Here is a 21,774-nt window from a genome sequence, read left to right on the forward strand (position 1 = left end):
CAAATGCTTCGTACTTCCTCTCCATTTATCTGCTTGTGAGAAGAAAGCACAGATAGAGATAAGTAAAGGTTATCTGCCAAAGAGACAGTGTAGCAGTAGCAATCATCATGGAAGATATTCCATAAATATGCTCGAGCTACTGTATCGTTAGCTTAGCCCGTTAACCTCATCGGAGTCAAGAGAAAATTCAGTCCTTGCACCGACACTTTTTAATTGTCAGCCTTTTTGCCTTCTTTTCCCTTCTCCCCGGAACACTGGTATGGCAAAAAAAAAAAAAAAAAAAAAAATCGAACGGTGGTACATCTTCAGTACAAAAAAAGGCAGTCAAAATACTGTCAGTGAAAGCCGTACTTGTTCTATTCTGTGCTTGTATCACAGCAATGCAACAAGCCGTTTCGTCAAACTGCTGAAAAGTGGTGTAAATTAGCCAGATGAGTCATTAAAAGCCCCTAGGAGAAGAATAATAGATATTCCTGTTGTTGTATGTTTGTAACCCTCGATGATGCCAATCCAATGCCACCCTTCTGGGTGGCATTATCCTCCTGGATAAGTTGACTCCCTCAGTTTTCTAGAATTCCTTCGAATCTCAATTGTTGCTTGCAGGTGATTTCGATACCGTGGCATTTCCTCAATATTTCAGGCTTGTTAGAAAGAAAAATGGGATACGAGGAAGGTGGATCAACAACTGGTCTGACGAATAGAAGATAGAAAAATAGATAGAATAAAAGAAGTTTTCTTGTTTGGACAATTCGAGTTGTAACCTTGAAATTTTTACTAAGGACGGTAAAGGCTTCACTGAGTGTTACGAGCATTCGATTCTTTTCATGAGCCTTTTATAACGAGGCTACATGTAGATCCTGGAAATTCAACTCTAGACCAAAGAGAAACATTTGTTGATTAAATAATATTTGTAGTTCAATTTAGAGAACGCATCCTGGAGTGATTGTGTTACTCTGTAGAGAAAAAAAAATTAGTACGCGAGTATTACCGTAAGTAGTCTCTAGGTCATCGCAATATAAATTCTCCAAACCTGTTGATTACTTTCCATTCGTCTTTTCCCTTCCCCATAGATTGTTGTGCGACCCATTGGAGCGAAGGCTTCTCCATGAGAAAGTAAACTTGCAATCACTAGAATAGTCGAGAGAATTTGGATGCTGATCACTTTCATCTTCAGCAAAATTATGCTGCGGAGATATACTTTTTAATATCTTTGTTTTTTTGGCACAAACTTTTCTCCTACGTTTATAAACGTTTCTTTTGTAACTTGATATGTTTAAGTGCTTCTTTGAGGTAAGACGAACCTTTCCATTTGCTCAGTTATAAATGTACTCCTTGACGAAGTTAATAATATTCCGCTTTCTGTATTACTACCGGTTTATCACATGAAAAGTAAACCAGTGACATCTTTCCAGGTCAAAATTCAAACTATCAGAGGGATTGAATTTATGTATTGAAGAGTCACCGTTTGACGGGTTTACAATTAAGAACGTGCATGTGAGATAATTAGGATTCATTTAAAGTATTCGCTTTGTTGGTGTTGTAGCTTTGGTTTAGGACATTCTTGTTTTGAATTGGGGAGAAATAACTTTCTCATTAAGTGGCTTGAAGTTAAAAAAAAAAAAAAAAATCAAACTTGCTTGCTTGACTTTTGGTTGTCCCTTTATCAGATGTACACTTTAATTTGAGTTTTTCTTCGGGAAAATACCACGCAACTTGCAACAAATCCGCTCGTATTGTACGTCAAACCATCACAACTACCACATTCGAGGGTTTGGCTCTTCCTCACTAGAAATCCTGTGTTGTTCTTAATTGATTTGCGGTTTACTTTTATCTATAAACTCACTACCCACGTTTCGTCGGTTTGTGGCTATATTTTGTCCCTAACTTTCGTTGGTAAATGTGGAAAAAAACCTGAATAATTTGTAAAAATTTGAATTTTCTATAAGGCGCGCTCTATATGTGCCCACGCTGAGAAGATATACGACCTTTAACATTTAATGGACACTAAAATAAACAAATTATAAATGCAAAGTCCAAGTGATGGCAGTGCATTAAGACTTTGTGTGCTTTATTCGTTACCCGGAGTGTATGCGTAGTTTTTAACTCATTAGCATGATGCTAAATTGCTCATGATGTCTGGCCAATTTTATTTGTTAGTATAGGTAACCGCATGATTTCAAGTGCACTTTGGAATAAACAAGCACGAATAAATGTTTTCAAAGACGACCAAAATTGTACGAGCCCGTAGGGCGAGTGCAATTTGTAGTCTTTGAAAAAAATTACAAGTGCTTATCTATTCCAAAGTAATCATGTGATTACTTATTAATAATACACATTCAAGGCGTTCGATTCCTTTTAAACCCATACGGAATTTGCAATTTGGTTTCAGTCTTGCATATAACACCACAGTTAGCCAAACAACATTAGAAACAAAGTTCATCTGGTGATATCCGACGGCAAAAGATGCATTTGTTATCGAAGACCATTACTCGTCGGTTTGAAGATTCCAAATATCTATTTTTCACCGCCTGTCTTGTTTATCCGATTGACTTTCCATTATTGAGGTCCCTAAGGGTATATTTTGTTTAAAGACCACTAAAACGCTATTCGCGTTATAATGACTTTCGATGCCATTGCACGTGAAGTTCAATATTCTACTGGGACCACTGGATAAAATCTATGCATTAGTAAGTACCCCCTCAAATTTACCAAACATACTCTCAGAATACTCTACGCACAATGGCACTACCTAGCAGGGGAGGGACAGCAAAGACGTTTCATGACATGGGAAAAAAAGGGAGAAATGAATAGTAATAAGTAATAACACGACAAAACTTTCAGATGTTGCTCAATACACGTAGCAAGGCTTTTTCACAACAACAATTACCGCTGTTGGGGTGTACGCTTTCGAGGGGGATGAAACTAGACACATGTCTAGACTTGAGAACACATATAAAGATTTTAAAAAACCGAAGCTTACACCGGAAAATTAAAATTTAAAGAAAAGTTGTTTGACAATAAAAATCTGCGATAAAATATTATATAACAACATGGCACGACGTTTCGACGTTTCCAGAACGTCATTATCAAGTAAAAATGAAGTAATGAAATAGAGTATATATACATAGTGAAGATATCAATAAATTAAAAGGCATTAAAAGTTAAACAAAGAGTTTGGCCCTAGTGGAGTCGCTCTGGGTATTTAAATTGGGTCTTATTGTTCTTATGTATAACATTTCATAAACGAGACAATCCCATTTCGTGCTACAATTTTTAAGCATTCTAAACTGGCTCTCATTGAGTAAGTCAATGTTCCCATGGGCATCTCTCAGATGGCGACCAATGGCAGAATATCGATCAGCAATGCGTTGAAACAGATGTCGCGTCGTATATCCGACGTAATTTGAATCACACAAATCACATTTAAAGCAATAAACAACGCTATGCTGATTTACGATACGTGGCTTGATTTCTTTAAGCTTTAGATGCTGCTCAAGTTTCTTGCTTGAAACTTGCTTGCTTTCGGCCAAAGAAAAGTTGGCCGGCGAAAATAAAACGTGGATGGATTCCTCAAACGTGAAAACCTGACTGCTATATAGTCTGTTAGGGTCTGTCATTTTACCAAGGAGGATTTCAAGCGGGATCTTCAGGTATATGAATATTGGTCTTGGTGGCATTCGCTTCATACGGAAAACTCAGTGAAATAGTCCAAAATATCATTATATTGGAACGAGAAAACTGAATCAAGCCATATATAGACGACTTTCACTGTTATGCGCTAATAAACGTAACTTGAAATGTGGTTAAATTTGGTTAGCAGTATAATGAAACGATTTACTCTTACCATTTGATGGAAATATATCAATCGATCGTTTGTTTTGAAGTTGTAACAGGGATCTCGTAGAAAGCAACAGTAGACAGATTAAACTTGATTTCCAGGCAGCAATGAGCGCGGGATAGCACTGCAAGTTTTCTTTGTAAAACTCCTGCATATAACTTTCATATAAAACCCTGTTTAACGACCACGAGGTAAATCTGTTCAGAGGTGGAGCCAACATCAATACAATTTAGCCTCTGGATTAAGATTCAAGTTCACAAAGTATTGCTGTCCTCTCCTGTGTTTTTCTTCTTTACATCAAGTACATTTAGCCATCCGGAGAAATTCGTGCCTATTGCTACGTCATAGCCTTGTTTGCATGCACAAAAACAAAAATGGCGGATTTCAATTTCAATTTTCCTATTTTTGAAGCGTTATTGTTGACTATTTAAACACATTTAGTCCAAATGAGTGGTCAGATCAAGTATGACAATACCGGTAAAGAACTTTCGATTCAGAGAAAATTTTTCTAGACCGTACTTTCCCTTTAAACAAAAGAACACACAAACAGCGGTAACAAACGTCGTGAAACGCATATGAATAGCATATCAATAGCTATTAATATGCTTTTACTATGTTTGTTACCGCTGTTTGTGTGTTGTCTATGATCAAACGTTTCTTAATTGTCTTTTTTGTTTTTTTTTTTAAGAGAACTATTCAGCAGTACACTTGTCAACGTAGTTTCTTCTCCGACCGGTTTCGTCTGATTACAAAGACTTCCTCAGGGATAAAAAGCGAGTGAACTCTATTTACACCTACGGTTTACAGTATAAAGGGTGTTAACAGAGGAAGACATCACGATATAAACTACGTGCAGGATATACGCGGGGCTCCTGCATTGCCTAAAAGTGTAATGCTTTAGTCCTCGGGCTCCCGTCACGAGAAAGTGTTGAAGTGAGTGAGAGAGAGAAGGAAAGAGAGAGAGGGGGAGAGGGAGGGAGGAATGAATTGAGTGAGTGAATGAGGGTAAAAGGGACGAAGAAATTGAGTGATTGAGTGGGTAAGTGAGTGAAGGAGTAGGGAGGGATCTAGTGAATTGGCCCTGTTCTTCATGGCCGAGCTCCATTCGATTAAAGAGGAAATCAGGAGTCTATAAGACGAACTACAATAGCTGTAATTTGATTTAATGACAACCCATCGAAAAAAAAGAAAAGGTAAAAACACCCCTGAGGGAATAACTACGTCGTTTATGACTGCTACAAATGTGGACAAAATGAGAGTTGCCTTTAATAATGGTGCTGAAACTTTTTATTTCTCTTTCCTCTTTACAAAATAAATTACTGAACTGTTTTTGAGAAACAAATATTATCGTGATCGAAGGCGGTGTTTACTCTCTTTTGTCATTATTTCCTTTCGTATTGATCATCAAAGGACACAGCTGAAGCTTGCTCCCTTGCTTCACATTTAAGGCTTCTTGCCATTTGACAAATGCTTCGTACTTCCTCTCCATTTATCTGCTTGTGAGAAGAAAGCACAGATAGAGATAAGTAAAGGTTATCTTCCAAAGAGACAGTGTAGCAGTAGCAATCATCATGGAAGATATTCCATAAATATGCTCGAGCTACTGTATCGTTAGCTTAGCCCGTCAACCTCATCGGAGTCAAGAGAAAATTCAGTCCTTGCACCGACACTTTTTAATTGTTAACCTTTTTGTCTTCTTTTCCCTTCTCCCCGGAACACTGGTATGGCAAAAAAAAAAAAAAAAAAAAAAAAAAAGAAAAATCGAACGGTGGTACATCTTCAGTACAAAAAAAGGCAGTCAAAATACTGTCAGTGAAAGCCGTACTTGTTCTATTCCGTGCTTGTATCACAGCAATGCAACAAGCCGTTTCGTCAAACTGCTGAAAAGTGGTGTAAATTAGCCAGATGAGTCATTAAAAGCCCCTAGGAGAAGAATAATAGATATTTCTGTTGTTGTATGTTTGTAACCCTCGATGATGCCAATCCAATGCCACCCTTCTGGGTGGCATTATCCTCCTGGATAAGTTGACTCCCTCAGTTTTCTAGAATTCCTTCGAATCTCAATTGTTGCTTGCAGGTGATTTCGATACCGTGGCATTTCCTCAATATTTCAGGCTTGTTAGAAAGAAAAATGGGATACGAGGAAGGTGGATCAACAACTGGTCTGACGAATAGAAGATAGAAAAATAGATAGAATAAAAGAAGTTTTCTTGTTTGGACAATTCGAGTTGTAACCTTGAAATTTTTACTAAGGACGGTAAAGGCTTCACTGAGTGTTACGAGCATTCGATTCTTTTCATGAGCCTTTTATAACGAGGCTACATGTAGATCCTGGAAATTCAACTCTAGACCAAAGAGAAACATTTGTTGATTAAATAATATTTGTAGTTCAATTTAGAGAACGCATCCTGGAGTGATTGTGTTACTCTGTAGAGAAAAAAAAATTAGTACGCGAGTATTACCGTAAGTAGTCTCTAGGTCATCGCAATATAAATTCTCCAAACCTGTTGATTACTTTCCATTCGTCTTTTCCCTTCCCCATAGATTGTTGTGCGACCCATTGGAGCGAAGGCTTCTCCATGAGAAAGTAAACTTGCAATCACAAGAATAGTCGAGAGAATTTGGATGCTGATCACTTTCATCTTCAGCAAAATTATGCTGCGGAGATATACTTTTTAATATCTTTGTTTTTTTGGCACAAACTTTTCTCCTACGTTTATAAACGTTTCTTTTGTAACTTGATATGTTTAAGTGCTTCTTTGAGGTAAGACGAACCTTTCCATTTGCTCAGTTATAAATGTACTCCTAGACGAAGTTAATAATATTCCGCTTTCTGTATTACTACCGGTTTATCACATGAAAAGTAAACCAGTGACATCTTTCCAGGTCAAAATTCAAACTATCAGAGGGATTGAATTTATGTATTGAAGAGTCACCGTTTGACGGGTTTACAATTAAGAACGTGCATGTGAGATAATTAGGATTCATTTAAAGTATTCGCTTTGTTGGTGTTGTAGCTTTGGTTTAGGACATTCTTGTTTTGAATTGGGGAGAAATAACTTTCTCATTAAGTGGCTTGAAGTTAAAAAAAAAAAAAATCAAACTTGCTTGCTTGACTTTTGGTTGTCCCTTTATCAGATGTACACTTTAATTTGAGTTTTTCTTCGGGAAAATACCACGCAACTTGCAACAAATCCGCTCGTATTGTACGTCAAACCATCACAACTACCACATTCGAGGGTTTGGCTCTTCCTCACCCACGCCAGTGGGTTTTAACTCATTAGCATGATGCTAAATTGCTCATGATGTCTGGCCAATTTTGTTTGTTAGTATAGGTAACCGCATGATTTCAAGTGCACTTTGGAATAAACAAGCACGAATAAATGTTTTCAAAGACGACCAAAATTGTACGAGCCCGTAGGGCGAGTGCAATTTGTAGTCTTTGAAAAAAATTACAAGTGCTTATCTATTCCAAAGTAATCATGTGATTACTTATTAATAATACACATTCAAGGCGTTCGATTCCTTTTAAACCCATACGGAATTTGCAATTTGGTTTCAGTCTTGCATATAACACCACAGTTAGCCAAACAACATTAGAAACAAAACTCATCTGGTGATATCCGACGGCAAAAGATGCATTTGTTATCGAAGACCATTACTCGTCGGTTTGAAGATTCCAAATATCTATTTTTCACCGCCTGTCTTGTTTATCCGATTGACTTTCCATTATTGAGGTCCCTAAGGGTATATTTTGTTTAAAGACCACTAAAACGCTATTCGCGTTATAATGACTTTCGATGCCATTGCACGTGAAGTTCAATATTCTACTGGGACCACTGGATAAAATCTATGCATTAGTAAGTACCCCCTCAAATTTACCAAACATACTCTCAGAATACTCTACGCACAATGGCACTACCTAGCAGGGGAGGGACAGCAAAGACGTTTCATGACATGGGAAAAAAAGGGAGAAATGAATAGTAATAAGTAATAACACGACAAAACTTTCAGATGTTGCTCAATACACGTAGCAAGGCTTTTTCACAACAACAATTACCGCTGTTGGGGTGTACGCTTTCGAGGGGGATGAAACTAGACACATGTCTAGACTTGAGAACACATATAAAGATTTTAAAAAACCGAAGCTTACACCGGAAAATTAAAATTTAAAGAAAAGTTGTTTGACAATAAAAATCTGCGATTAATATTATAAAACAACATGGCACGACGTTTCGACGTTTCCAGAACGTCATTATCAAGTAAAAATGAAGTAATGAAATAGAGTATATATATATAGTGAAGATATGAATAAATTAAAAGGCATTAAAAGTTAAACGAAGAGTTTGGCCCTAGTGGAGTCGCTCTGGGTATTTAAATTGGGTCTTATTGTTCTTATGTATAACATTTCACAAACGAGACAATCCCATTTCGTGCTACATTTTTTAAGCATTCTAAACTGGCTCTCATTGAGTAAGTCAATGTTCCCATGGGCATCTCTCAGATGGCGACCAATGGCAGAATATCGATGATCAGCAATGCGTTGAAACAGATGTCGCGTCGTATATCCGACGTAATTTAAATCACACAAATCACATTTAAAGCAATAAACAACGCTATGCTGATTTACGATACGTGGCTTGATTTCTTTAAGCTTTAGATCCTGCTCAAGTTTCTTGCTTGAAACGTGCTTGCTTTCGGCCAAAGAAAAGTTGGCCGGCGAAAATAAAACGTGGATGGATTCCTCAAACGTGAAAACCTGACTGCTATATAGTCTGTTCGGGTCTGTCATTTTACCAAGGAGAATTTCAAGCGGGATCTTCAGTTATATGAATATTGGTCTTGGTGGCATTCGCTTCATACGGAAAACTCAGTGAAATAGTCCAAAATATCATTATATTGGAACGAGAAAACTGAATCAAGCCATATATAGACGACTTTCACTTTTATGCGCTAATAAACGTAACTTGAAATGTGGTTAAATTTGGTTAGCAGTATAATGAAACGATTTGCTCTTACCATTTGATGGTAATATATCAATCGATCGTTTGTTTTGAAGTTGTAACAGGGATCTCGTAAAAAGCCACAGTAGACAGATTAAACTTGATTTCCAGGCATTTATTTTACAGCAATGAGCGCGGGATAGCACTGCAAGTCTTCTTTGTAAAACTCCTGCATATAACTTTCATATAAAACCCTGTTTAACGACCACGAGGTAAATCTGTTCAGAGGTGGAGCCAACATCAATACAATTTAGCCTCTGGATTAAGATTCAAGTTCACAAAGTATTGCTGTCCTCTCCTGTGTTTTTCTTCTTTACATCAAGTACATTTAGCCATCCGGAGAAATTCGTGCCTATTGCTACGTCATAGCCTTGTTTGCATGCACAAAAACAAAAATGGCGGATTTCAATTTCAATTTTCCTATTTTTGAAGCGTTATTGTTGACTATTTAAACACATTTAGTCCAAATGAGTGGTCAGATCAAGTATGACAATACCGGTAAAGAACTTTCGATTCAGAGAAAATTTTTCTAGACCGTACTTTCCCTTTAAACAAAAGAACACACAAACAGCGGTAACAAACGTCGTGAAACGCATATGAATAGCATATCAATAGCTATTAATATGCTTTTACTATGTTTGTTACCGCTGTTTGTGTGTTGTCTATGATCAAACGTTTCTTAATTGTCTTTTTTGTTTTTTTTTTTTAAGAGAACTATTCAGCAGTACACTTGTCAACGTAGTTTCTTCTCCGACCGGTTTCGTCTGATTACAAAGACTTCCTCAGGGATAAAAAGCGAGTGAACTCTATTTACACCTACGGTTTACAGTATAAAGGGTGTTAACAGAGGAAGACATCACGATATAAACTACGTGCAGGATATACGCGGGGCTCCTGCATTGCCTAAAAGTGTAATGCTTTAGTCCTCGGGCTCCCGTCACGAGAAAGTGTTGAAGTGAGTGAGAGAGAGAAGGAAAGAGAGAGAGGGGGAGAGGGAGGGAGGAATGAATTGAGTGAGTGAATGAGGGTAAAAGGGACGAAGAAATTGAGTGATTGAGTGGGTAAGTGAGTGAAGGAGTAGGGAGGGATCTAGTGAATTGGCCCTGTTCTTCATGGCCGAGCTCCATTCGATTAAAGAGGAAATCAGGAGTCTATAAGACGAACTACAATAGCTGTAATTTGCTTTAATGACAACCCATAGAAAAAAAAGAAAAGGTAAAAACACCCCTGAGGGAATAACTACGTCGTTTATGACTGCTACAAATGTGGACAAAATGAGAGTTGCCTTTAATAATGGTGCTGAAACTTTTTATTTCTCTTTCCTCTTTACAAAATAAATTACTGAACTGTTTTTGAGAAACAAATATTATCGTGATCGAAGGCGGTGTTTACTCTCTTTTGTCATTATTTCCTTTCGTATTGATCATCAAAGGACACAGCTGAAGCTTGCTCCCTTGCTTCACATTTAAGGCTTCTCGCCATTTGACAAATGCTTCGTACTTCCTCTCCATTTATCTGCTTGTGAGAAGAAAGCACAGATAGAGATAAGTAAAGGTTATCTGCCAAAGAGACAGTGTAGCAGTAGCAATCATCATGGAAGATATTCCATAAATATGCTCGAGCTACTGTATCGTTAGCTTAGCCCGTTAACCTCATCGGAGTCAAGAGAAAATTCAGTCCTTGCACCGACACTTTTTAATTGTTAGCCTTTTTGTCTTCTTTTCCCTTCTCCCCGGAACACTGGTATGGCAAAAAAAAAAAAAAAAAAAAAAAAAAAAAAATCGAACGGTGGTACATCTTCAGTACAAAAAAAGGCAGTCAAAATACTGTCAGTGAAAGCCGTACTTGTTCTATTCTGTGCTTGTATCACAGCAATGCAACAAGCCGTTTCGTCAAACTGCTGAAAAGTGGTGTAAATTAGCCAGATGAGTCATTAAAAGCCCCTAGGAGAAGAATAAAACGCGTTCCAAACTAAAATGGGTTTTTCCAAAACCAATATTTTCCGTTGAGAAAGTGAATATTCCTCGGAGCCTATACGCTGTTCATTGAAAATCTTATCATTCCTAACAACAACGAAACCGGTTCAGTAAAGAAACCCTTTATTTGACCTTCACAATTTGGCAGTCAGTTAAACATGCCAGTAAAACTTCTGAATATGCTTACCCTAAGAAAAATTGATCTCACCGCATGCAGAATAAAAATCTGCTAAAACTGAATTACATCGGCAGGGACGATTTTCCCCCGATGCAGAAATTCTGCATCATGTGCAGTCGTTAAAATAGGCTTAAAATTTACTGAATTCAACTACCATGCAGAAATTTTGCACGCAGTAAAATCCGTGAAAATCTACAGAAACTGGACTACATCTGAAGCGACTATTTTCCCCCGATGCAGACATTCTGCATCATGTGCAGTGGTTAAAATAGGCCTAGAATTTACTGAATTCAGCTACCATGCAGAAATTCTGTACGCGGTAAAATCCGTGAAAATCTAAAGAAACTGAGCTATATCGACAGCGACTATTTTCCCCCGATGCAGAAATTCTACACGCGGTAAAATCCGTGAAAATTACTTAATGCAGCTACAGATGCAGAAATTCTGCACGCGGTAAAATCCATGAAAATCTACAGAAACTGGACTACATCAGCAGCGACTATTTTCCTCCGGTGCAGAAACCATGTTCAGTGGCTAAAACAGGCCTAAAAATGACTGAATTCAGCTGCAGAAATCGCCAGAAACTGATGCATCACACAATTGTTGTTAGTAAAAGTATCGAATTTAGCGGAAAATGAAATTTGCAGAATTTCTGCATCCAACGTTTTCAGCCACTAGGCTGAGATGCAGAATTTCTGCATCACACAGTTGTTGTGGAAAATGTACAGAATTTATCAGAAAGTAAGATTTACAGAATTTCTGCATCAAAATTTTTCAAGCCATGCAGAATTTCTGCATCGTTCATTTGCGTTAGATAAACTATACTGGAATTTGTCTGCAGCCTGTAGTCCTGTGGACAAGAACACCTTTTCCTTACTGCAGTTTTCTAGCCCATTTTTTGTCTCCGTTTGTTACCCGTAATTTTTGATTGTATATTTTTAGAGAAAATATGAGTGCAGAGTAATTATGATCTATTAAAACAACTGTTTGAAATCGTGATTCGGTCGTGTTAACAGTGTATCACTCCAACTTTTGATATTACTGCAGTCAAGTCTTTTAAGTTCCTGTCGGAAATCACGTTTTATGCACAACGAAAGTGAGCTTTTTTGACGGAATTTTGTATTTTGGAAAAACCCATTTTAGTTTGGAACGCGTTACAATAGATATTTCTGTTGTTGTATGTTTGTAACCCTCGATGATGCCAATCCAATGCCACCCTTCTGGGTGGCATTATCCTCCTGGATAAGTTGACTCCCTCAGTTTTCTAGAATTCCTTCGAATCTCAATTGTTGCTTGCAGGTGATTTCGATACCGTGGCATTTCCTCAATATTTCAGGCTTGTTAGAGAGAAAAATGGGATACGAGGAAGGTGGATCAACAACTGGTCTGACGAATAGAAGATAGAAAAATAGATAGAATAAAAGAAGTTTTCTTGTTTGGACAATTCGAGTTGTAACCTTGAAATTTTTACTAAGGACGGTAAAGGCTTCACTGAGTGTTACGAGCATTCGATTCTTTTCATGAGCCTTTTATAACGAGGCTACATGTAGATCCTGGAAATTCAACTCTAGACCAAAGAGAAACATTTGTTGATTAAATAATATTTGTAGTTCAATTTAGAGAACGCATCCTGGAGTGATTGTGTTACTCTGTAGAGAAAAAAAAATTAGTACGCGAGTATTACCGTAAGTAGTCTCTAGGTCATCGCAATATAAATTCTCCAAACCTGTTGATTACTTTCCATTCGTCTTTTCCCTTCCCCATAGATTGTTGTGCGACCCATTGGAGCGAAGGCTTCTCCATGAGAAAGTAAACTTGCAATCACTAGAATAGTCGAGAGAATTTGGATGCTGATCACTTTCATCTTCAGCAAAATTATGCTGCGGAGATATACTTTTTAATATCTTTGTTTTTTTGGCACAAACTTTTCTCCTACGTTTATAAACGTTTCTTTTGTAACTTGATATGTTTAAGTGCTTCTTTGAGGTAAGACGAACCTTTCCATTTGCTCAGTTATAAATGTACTCCTTGACGAAGTTAATAATATTCCGCTTTCTGTATTACTACCGGTTTATCACATGAAAAGTAAACCAGTGACATCTTTCCAGGTCAAAATTCAAACTATCAGAGGGATTGAATTTATGTATTGAAGAGTCACCGTTTGACGGGTTTACAATTAAGAACGTGCATGTGAGATAATTAGGATTCATTTAAAGTATTCGCTTTGTTGGTGTTGTAGCTTTGGTTTAGGACATTCTTGTTTTGAATTGGGGAGAAATAACTTTCTCATTAAGTGGCTTGAAGTTAAAAAAAAAAAAAAAAATCAAACTTGCTTGCTTGACTTTTGGTTGTCCCTTTATCAGATGTACACTTTAATTTGAGTTTTTCTTCGGGAAAATACCACGCAACTTGCAACAAATCCGCTCGTATTGTACGTCAAACCATCACAACTACCACATTCGAGGGTTTGGCTCTTCCTCACCCACGCCAGTGGGTTTTAACTCATTAGCATGATGCTAAATTGCTCATGATGTCTGGCCAATTTTGTTTGTTAGTATAGGTAACCGCATGATTTCAAGTGCACTTTGGAATAAACAAGCACGAATAAATGTTTTCAAAGACGACCAAAATTGTACGAGCCCGTAGGGCGAGTGCAATTTGTAGTCTTTGAAAAAAATTACAAGTGCTTATCTATTCCAAAGTAATCATGTGATTACTTATTAATAATACACATTCAAGGCGTTCGATTCCTTTTAAACCCATACGGAATTTGCAATTTGGTTTCAGTCTTGCATATAACACCACAGTTAGCCAAACAACATTAGAAACAAAACTCATCTGGTGATATCCGACGGCAAAAGATGCATTTGTTATCGAAGACCATTACTCGTCGGTTTGAAGATTCCAAATATCTATTTTTCACCGCCTGTCTTGTTTATCCGATTGACTTTCCATTATTGAGGTCCCTAAGGGTATATTTTGTTTAAAGACCACTAAAACGCTATTCGCGTTATAATGACTTTCGATGCCATTGCACGTGAAGTTCAATATTCTACTGGGACCACTGGATAAAATCTATGCATTAGTAAGTACCCCCTCAAATTTACCAAACATACTCTCAGAATACTCTACGCACAATGGCACTACCTAGCAGGGGAGGGACAGCAAAGACGTTTCATGACATGGGAAAAAAAGGGAGAAATGAATAGTAATAAGTAATAACACGACAAAACTTTCAGATGTTGCTCAATACACGTAGCAAGGCTTTTTCACAACAACAATTACCGCTGTTGGGGTGTACGCTTTCGAGGGGGATGAAACTAGACACATGTCTAGACTTGAGAACACATATAAAGATTTTAAAAAACCGAAGCTTACACCGGAAAATTAAAATTTAAAGAAAAGTTGTTTGACAATAAAAATCTGCGATTAATATTATAAAACAACATGGCACGACGTTTCGACGTTTTCAGAACGTCATTATCAAGTAAAAATGAAGTAATGAAATAGAGTATATATATATAGTGAAGATATGAATAAATTAAAAGGCATTAAAAGTTAAACAATGAGTTTGGCCCTAGTGGAGTCGCTCTGGGTATTTAAATTGGGTCTTATTGTTCTTATGTATAACATTTCACAAACGAGACAATCCCATTTCGTGCTACATTTTTTAAGCATTCTAAACTGGCTCTCATTGAGTAAGTCAATGTTCCCATGGGCATCTCTCAGATGGCGACCAATGGCAGAATATCGATGATCAGCAATGCGTTGAAACAGATGTCGCGTCGTATATCCGACGTAATTTAAATCACACAAATCACATTTAAAGCAATAAACAACGCTATGCTGATTTACGATACGTGGCTTGATTTCTTTAAGCTTTAGATCCTGCTCAAGTTTCTTGCTTGAAACGTGCTTGCTTTCGGCCAAAGAAAAGTTGGCCGGCGAAAATAAAACGTGGATGGATTCCTCAAACGTGAAAACCTGACTGCTATATAGTCTGTTCGGGTCTGTCATTTTACCAAGGAGAATTTCAAGCGGGATCTTCAGGTATATGAATATTGGTCTTGGTGGCATTCGCTTCATACGGAAAACTCAGTGAAATGGTCCAAAATATCATTATATTGGAACGAGAAAACTGAATCAAGCCATATATAGACGACTTTCACTTTTATGCGCTAATAAACGTAACTTGAAATGTGGTTAAATTTGGTTAGCAGTATAATGAAACGATTTGCTCTTACCATTTGATGGTAATATATCAATCGATCGTTTGTTTTGAAGTTGTAACAGGGATCTCGTAAAAAGCCACAGTAGACAGATTAAACTTGATTTCCAGGCATTTATTTTACAGCAATGAGCGCGGGATAGCACTGCAAGTCTTCTTTGTAAAACTCCTGCATATAACTTTCATATAAAACCCTGTTTAACGACCACGAGGTAAATCTGTTCAGAGGTGGAGCCAACATCAATACAATTTAGCCTCTGGATTAAGATTCAAGTTCACAAAGTATTGCTGTCCTCTCCTGTGTTTTTCTTCTTTACATCAAGTACATTTAGCCATCCGGAGAAATTCGTGCCTATTGCTACGTCATAGCCTTGTTTGCATGCACAAAAACAAAAATGGCGGATTTCAATTTCAATTTTCCTATTTTTGAAGCGTTATTGTTGACTATTTAAACACATTTAGTCCAAATGAGTGGTCAGATCAAGTATGACAATACCGGTAAAGAACTTTCGATTCAGAGAAAATTTTTCTAGACCGTACTTTCCCTTTAAACAAAAGAACACACAAACAGCGGTAACAAACGTCGTGAAACGCATATGAATAGCATATCAATAGCTATTAATATGCTTTTACTATGTTTGTTACCGCTGTTTGTGTGTTGTCTATGATCAAACGTTTCTTAATTGTCTTTTTTGTTTTTTTTTTTTAAGAGAACTATTCAGCAGTACACTTGTCAACGTAGTTTCTTCTCCGACCGGTTTCGTCTGATTACAAAGACTTCCTCAGGGATAAAAAGCGAGTGAACTCTATTTACACCTACGGTTTACAGTATAAAGGGTGTTAACAGAGGAAGACATCACGATATAAACTACGTGCAGGATATACGCGGGGCTCCTGCATTGCCTAAAAGTGTAATGCTTTAGTCCTCGGGCTCCCGTCACGAGAAAGTGTTGAAGTGAGTGAGAGAGAGAAGGAAAGAGAGAGAGGGGGAGAGGGAGGGAGGAATGAATTGAGTGAGTGAATGAGGGTAAAAGGGACGAAGAAATTGAGTGATTGAGTGGGTAAGTGAGTGAAGGAGTAGGGAGGGATCTAGTGAATTGGCCCTGTTCTTCATGGCCGAGCTCCATTCGATTAAAGAGGAAATCAGGAGTCTATAAGACGAACTACAATAGCTGTAATTTGATTTAATGACAACCCATCGAAAAAAAAGAAAAGGTAAAAACACCCCTGAGGGAATAACTACGTCGTTTATGACTGCTACAAATGTGGACAAAATGAGAGTTGCCTTTAATAATGGTGCTGAAACTTTTTATTTCTCTTTCCTCTTTACAAAATAAATTACTGAACTGTTTTTGAGAAACAAATATTATCGTGATCGAAGGCGGTGTTAACTCTCTTTTGTCATTATTTCCTTTCGTATTGATCATCAAAGGACACAGCTGAAGCTTGCTCCCTTGCTTCACATTTAAGGCTTCTCGCCATTTGACAAATGCTTCGTACTTCCTCTCCATTTATCTGCTTGTGAGAAGAAAGCACAGATAGAGATAAGTAAAGGTTATCTGCCAAAGAGACAGTGTAGCAGTAGCAATCATCATGGAAGATATTCCATAAAGATGCTCGAGCTACTGTATCGTTAGCTTAGCCCGTTAACCTCATCGGAGTCAAGAGAAAATTCAGTCCTTGCACCGACACTTTTTAATTGTTAGCCTTTTTGTCTTCTTTTCCCTTCTCCCCGGAACACTGGTATGGCAAAAAAAAAAAAAAAAAAAAAAAAAAAAAATCGAACGGTGGTACATCTTCAGTACAAAAAAAGGCAGTCAAAATACTGTCAGTGAAAGCCGTACTTGTTCTATTCTGTGCTTGTATCACAGCAATGCAACAAGCCGTTTCGTCAAACTGCTGAAAAGTGGTGTAAATTAGCCAGATGAGTCATTAAAAGCCCCTAGGAGAAGAATAAAACGCGTTCCAAACTAAAATGGGTTTTTCCAAAACCAATATTTTCCGTTGAGAAAGTGAATATTCCTCGGAGCCTATACGCTGTTCATTGAAAATCTTATCATTCCTAACAACAACGAAACCGGTTCAGTAAAGAAACCCTTTATTTGACCTTCACAATTTGGCAGTCAGTTAAACATGCCAGTAAAACTTCTGAATATGCTTACCCTAAGAAAAATTGATCTCACCGCATGCAGAATAAAAATCTGCTAAAACTGAATTACATCGGCAGGGACGATTTTCCCCCGATGCAGAAATTCTGCATCATGTGCAGTCGTTAAAATAGGCTTAAAATTTACTGAATTCAACTACCATGCAGAAATTTTGCACGCAGTAAAATCCGTGAAAATCTACAGAAACTGGACTACATCTGAAGCGACTATTTTCCCCCGATGCAGACATTCTGCATCATGTGCAGTGGTTAAAATAGGCCTAGAATTTACTGAATTCAGCTACCATGCAGAAATTCTGTACGCGGTAAAATCCGTGAAAATCTAAAGAAACTGAGCTATATCGACAGCGACTATTTTCCCCCGATGCAGAAATTCTACACGCGGTAAAATCCGTGAAAATTACTTAATGCAGCTACAGATGCAGAAATTCTGCACGCGGTAAAATCCATGAAAATCTACAGAAACTGGACTACATCAGCAGCGACTATTTTCCTCCGGTGCAGAAACCATGTTCAGTGGCTAAAACAGGCCTAAAAATGACTGAATTCAGCTGCAGAAATCGCCAGAAACTGATGCATCACACAATTGTTGTTAGTAAAAGTATCGAATTTAGCGGAAAATGAAATTTGCAGAATTTCTGCATCCAACGTTTTCAGCCACTAGGCTGAGATGCAGAATTTCTGCATCACACAGTTGTTGTGGAAAATGTACAGAATTTATCAGAAAGTAAGATTTACAGAATTTCTGCATCAAAATTTTTCAAGCCATGCAGAATTTCTGCATCGTTCATTTGCGTTAGATAAACTATACTGGAATTTGTCTGCAGCCTGTAGTCCTGTGGACAAGAACACCTTTTCCTTACTGCAGTTTTCTAGCCCATTTTTTGTCTCCGTTTGTTACCCGTAATTTTTGATTGTATATTTTTAGAGAAAATATGAGTGCAGAGTAATTATGATCTATTAAAACAACTGTTTGAAATCGTGATTCGGTCGTGTTAACAGTGTATCACTCCAACTTTTGATATTACTGCAGTCAAGTCTTTTAAGTTCCTGTCGGAAATCACGTTTTATGCACAACGAAAGTGAGCTTTTTTGACGGAATTTTGTATTTTGGAAAAACCCATTTTAGTTTGGAACGCGTTACAATAGATACTTCTGTTGTTGTATGTTTGTAACCCTCGATGATGCCAATCCAATGCCACCCTTCTGGGTGGCATTATCCTCCTGGATAAGTTGACTCCCTCAGTTTTCTAGAATTCCTTCGAATCTCAATTGTTGCTTGCAGGTGATTTCGATACCGTGGCATTTCCTCAATATTTCAGGCTTGTTAGAGAGAAAAATGGGATACGAGGAAGGTGGATCAACAACTGGTCTGACGAATAGAAGATAGAAAAATAGATAGAATAAAAGAAGTTTTCTTGTTTGGACAATTCGAGTTGTAACCTTGAAATTTTTACTAAGGACGGTAAAGGCTTCACTGAGTGTTACGAGCATTCGATTCTTTTCATGAGCCTTTTATAACGAGGCTACATGTAGATCCTGGAAATTCAACTCTAGACCAAAGAGAAACATTTGTTGATTAAATAATATTTGTAGTTCAATTTAGAGAACGCATCCTGGAGTGATTGTGTTACTCTGTAGAGAAAAAAAAATTAGTACGCGAGTATTACCGTAAGTAGTCTCTAGGTCATCGCAATATAAATTCTCCAAACCTGTTGATTACTTTCCATTCGTCTTTTCCCTTCCCCATAGATTGTTGTGCGACCCATTGGAGCGAAGGCTTCTCCATGAGAAAGTAAACTTGCAATCACTAGAATAGTCGAGAGAATTTGGATGCTGATCACTTTCATCTTCAGCAAAATTATGCTGCGGAGATATACTTTTTAATATCTTTGTTTTTTTGGCACAAACTTTTCTCCTACGTTTATAAACGTTTCTTTTGTAACTTGATATGTTTAAGTGCTTCTTTGAGGTAAGACGAACCTTTCCATTTGCTCAGTTATAAATGTACTCCTTGACGAAGTTAATAATATTCCGCTTTCTGTATTACTACCGGTTTATCACATGAAAAGTAAACCAGTGACATCTTTCCAGGTCAAAATTCAAACTATCAGAGGGATTGAATTTATGTATTGAAGAGTCACCGTTTGACGGGTTTACAATTAAGAACGTGCATGTGAGATAATTAGGATTCATTTAAAGTATTCGCTTTGTTGGTGTTGTAGCTTTGGTTTAGGACATTCTTGTTTTGAATTGGGGAGAAATAACTTTCTCATTAAGTGGCTTGAAGTTAAAAAAAAAAAAAAAATCAAACTTGCTTGCTTGACTTTTGGTTGTCCCTTTATCAGATGTACACTTTAATTTGAGTTTTTCTTCGGGAAAATACCACGCAACTTGCAACAAATCCGCTCGTATTGTACGTCAAACCATCACAACTACCACATTCGAGGGTTTGGCTCTTCCTCACCCACGCCAGTGGGTTTTAACTCATTAGCATGATGCTAAATTGCTCATGATGTCTGGCCAATTTTGTTTGTTAGTATAGGTAACCGCATGATTTCAAGTGCACTTTGGAATAAACAAGCACGAATAAATGTTTTCAAAGACGACCAAAATTGTACGAGCCCGTAGGGCGAGTGCAATTTGTAGTCTTTGAAAAAAATTACAAGTGCTTATCTATTCCAAAGTAATCATGTGATTACTTATTAATAATACACATGAAAAAATTCGAGATGGTTAAAGGGATACCCTACACCTCATAGCAACTTTTGCTTAAAAGGTAGTCAGTTAACATCATAATTACGGAAAAAACGATAAAATACATGTAAGCAAAAACTAGAAAAGTCTGCAAATCGCCAAGAAATAACAAAAATGTTGGTCAGTATAAAATATGGACTGCGTACTGCGGACTCAGACTGCGGACCGGGTATAAAACGCGTGGACCAGGTATAAAACGTGGACTGCGGACCGGGTATAAAACAAGGAACAGGTATAAACGCGAACTGCTGACTAGCTATGAAGCAAGGACTAAGTTTTCAAAAACGGAGAATAGAACAAAACTTGGTTTGTACTGGCCCAGATACAGATACAGGCCTTGAGTACTTTTATTCCGTGTCAAGATATTGTCACGTACACAGAAATGCTCAGTTACAACATTGACTAGACTAGAGAAAGTAAGAGTAGAGACTTTACTCCACGAATTTAAAGAGGAAAGGGAAAGGAAAGGAACTTTATTCAAGCGTCTAGTCGTTCTACATTCGCGCACTAAAATCAAGTCAAACACTATAGTGGAAAATTTGCTATGGGGAAGAAAGGAAACACTTTTGGCATAACTTTAACCCCACGTATATTTCCATTTTTCATATTAAAGTCCTCTGACTGTTGTTGTCGTAGTTCGAGCCAGGATGGTCAGATGAATTCAACACACACGTAGAGTGTTTTGGCTCGTCACGCAATCCTTACTTCGAAAGTCTGCGTAAGAGGCTTCAGATAAAGTCGGTACTGTGTACGTTTAAATCATCGCTGTTTGCAGACGGACCCGTGCGACATTGGGGTGAACAAAAAGTTGTATCAATCGCAACAAAATGTTTATTTCGCGAATAAATAACGAGATACCCGTCCAAACATCACAGTGCATGGACTCTGTTCCAAAGATCTGTTAATGATTGACAGGCCACATGACGTCATGTGCACGGAATGCGCATAACGAAATATTTCTAAATTTTTACTGGCTTGCCAGTATGGCAATCCCAGTCGGAAAATGAGCAATATTTCTCTGTTGTTTTATTATTATTTATTTTTTTCCGTGTCGGTAAAAGTCTTGCCTGTCACACCCTGCGTATTTTGTTAGGTTTGATGGGGTTGGGGTAATGCGTAGATTTCTCTGGTGCACACAGGAGAACACTGATTTCATTAAGTTGCAATGGCGTCGAAAGTCATTGTATCGCGACCAAAACCCTATTGTTTATTAGCCAATAATAATCCAGAATTTCGATGTGTAATTTGCACTGGTATTACACTTTTTGCACTGTGTTACACTTGAATTGCACTGCTCTCAGCCAATCAGAATCGAGTAATTTTTATATACAGAATTGAAATATACAGAAAGAAGCCCTCTTTTTTCAAAATCTTTCTAATGTATTCGAAAGAGAATAATTTCCCTTCTCGACGGACATGAAAACAGCACTCTGCGGTAATCTATCGTCTATGCTTCGAAAGCAGAATCGACGACAGGTTTCAACAAAGAAACTTGATTTTCTCTTCCTCTTGCATAACGTAACTGTCCATAGCCTCCGCAAGTCTTCCTTTCAAATTCTCTTTCACCAGTCGGGTAAAATATGACCCAAAATTTCAAAACTTATAAGTGATGACTTCGGCTGTGCTT

At 37.6% G+C, this 21,774-nt stretch overlaps 4 long non-coding RNA genes across 4 annotated transcripts in view; all 4 read right to left on the reverse strand.

The window, feature by feature from the left end:
• Positions 1–1,420, reverse strand: part of LOC138043404 (uncharacterized) — a 1,615-nt gene extending 195 nt beyond the window's left edge. Inside the window, exons 1-2 of the long non-coding RNA XR_011131250.1 lie at positions 1,031–1,420; positions 1–29 (exon numbers count right to left, since the gene is read on the reverse strand). The exon at positions 1–29 is cut by the window's left edge and continues 195 nt beyond it. This is a non-coding gene — a long non-coding RNA (uncharacterized lncRNA). The remainder of the gene's footprint in view (positions 30–1,030) is intronic.
• A 3,682-nt stretch (positions 1,421–5,102) lies between these two features.
• LOC138043405 (uncharacterized) lies at positions 5,103–6,908 on the reverse strand. Its single transcript, XR_011131251.1, has 2 exons — positions 6,343–6,908; positions 5,103–5,331 (listed from the first exon to the last, which is right to left on the reverse strand). It is a non-coding gene; the product is annotated as an uncharacterized lncRNA (long non-coding RNA).
• Positions 6,909–10,127: 3,219 nt separating this feature from the next.
• Positions 10,128–12,911, reverse strand: LOC138041474 (uncharacterized). The gene is made up of 2 exons (XR_011130836.1): positions 12,722–12,911; positions 10,128–10,356 (listed from the first exon to the last, which is right to left on the reverse strand). It is a non-coding gene; the product is annotated as an uncharacterized lncRNA (long non-coding RNA).
• Positions 12,912–16,509: 3,598 nt separating this feature from the next.
• LOC138041475 (uncharacterized) lies at positions 16,510–19,421 on the reverse strand. Its single transcript, XR_011130837.1, has 2 exons — positions 19,103–19,421; positions 16,510–16,738 (listed from the first exon to the last, which is right to left on the reverse strand). It is a non-coding gene; the product is annotated as an uncharacterized lncRNA (long non-coding RNA).
• Positions 19,422–21,774: the final 2,353 nt, after the last annotated feature.

This window comes from Montipora capricornis, chromosome 3 (genome assembly GCF_036669925.1).
Source record: "Montipora capricornis isolate CH-2021 chromosome 3, ASM3666992v2, whole genome shotgun sequence".
In the NCBI taxonomy this organism is placed as follows: Eukaryota; Metazoa; Cnidaria; class Anthozoa; order Scleractinia; family Acroporidae; genus Montipora; species Montipora capricornis.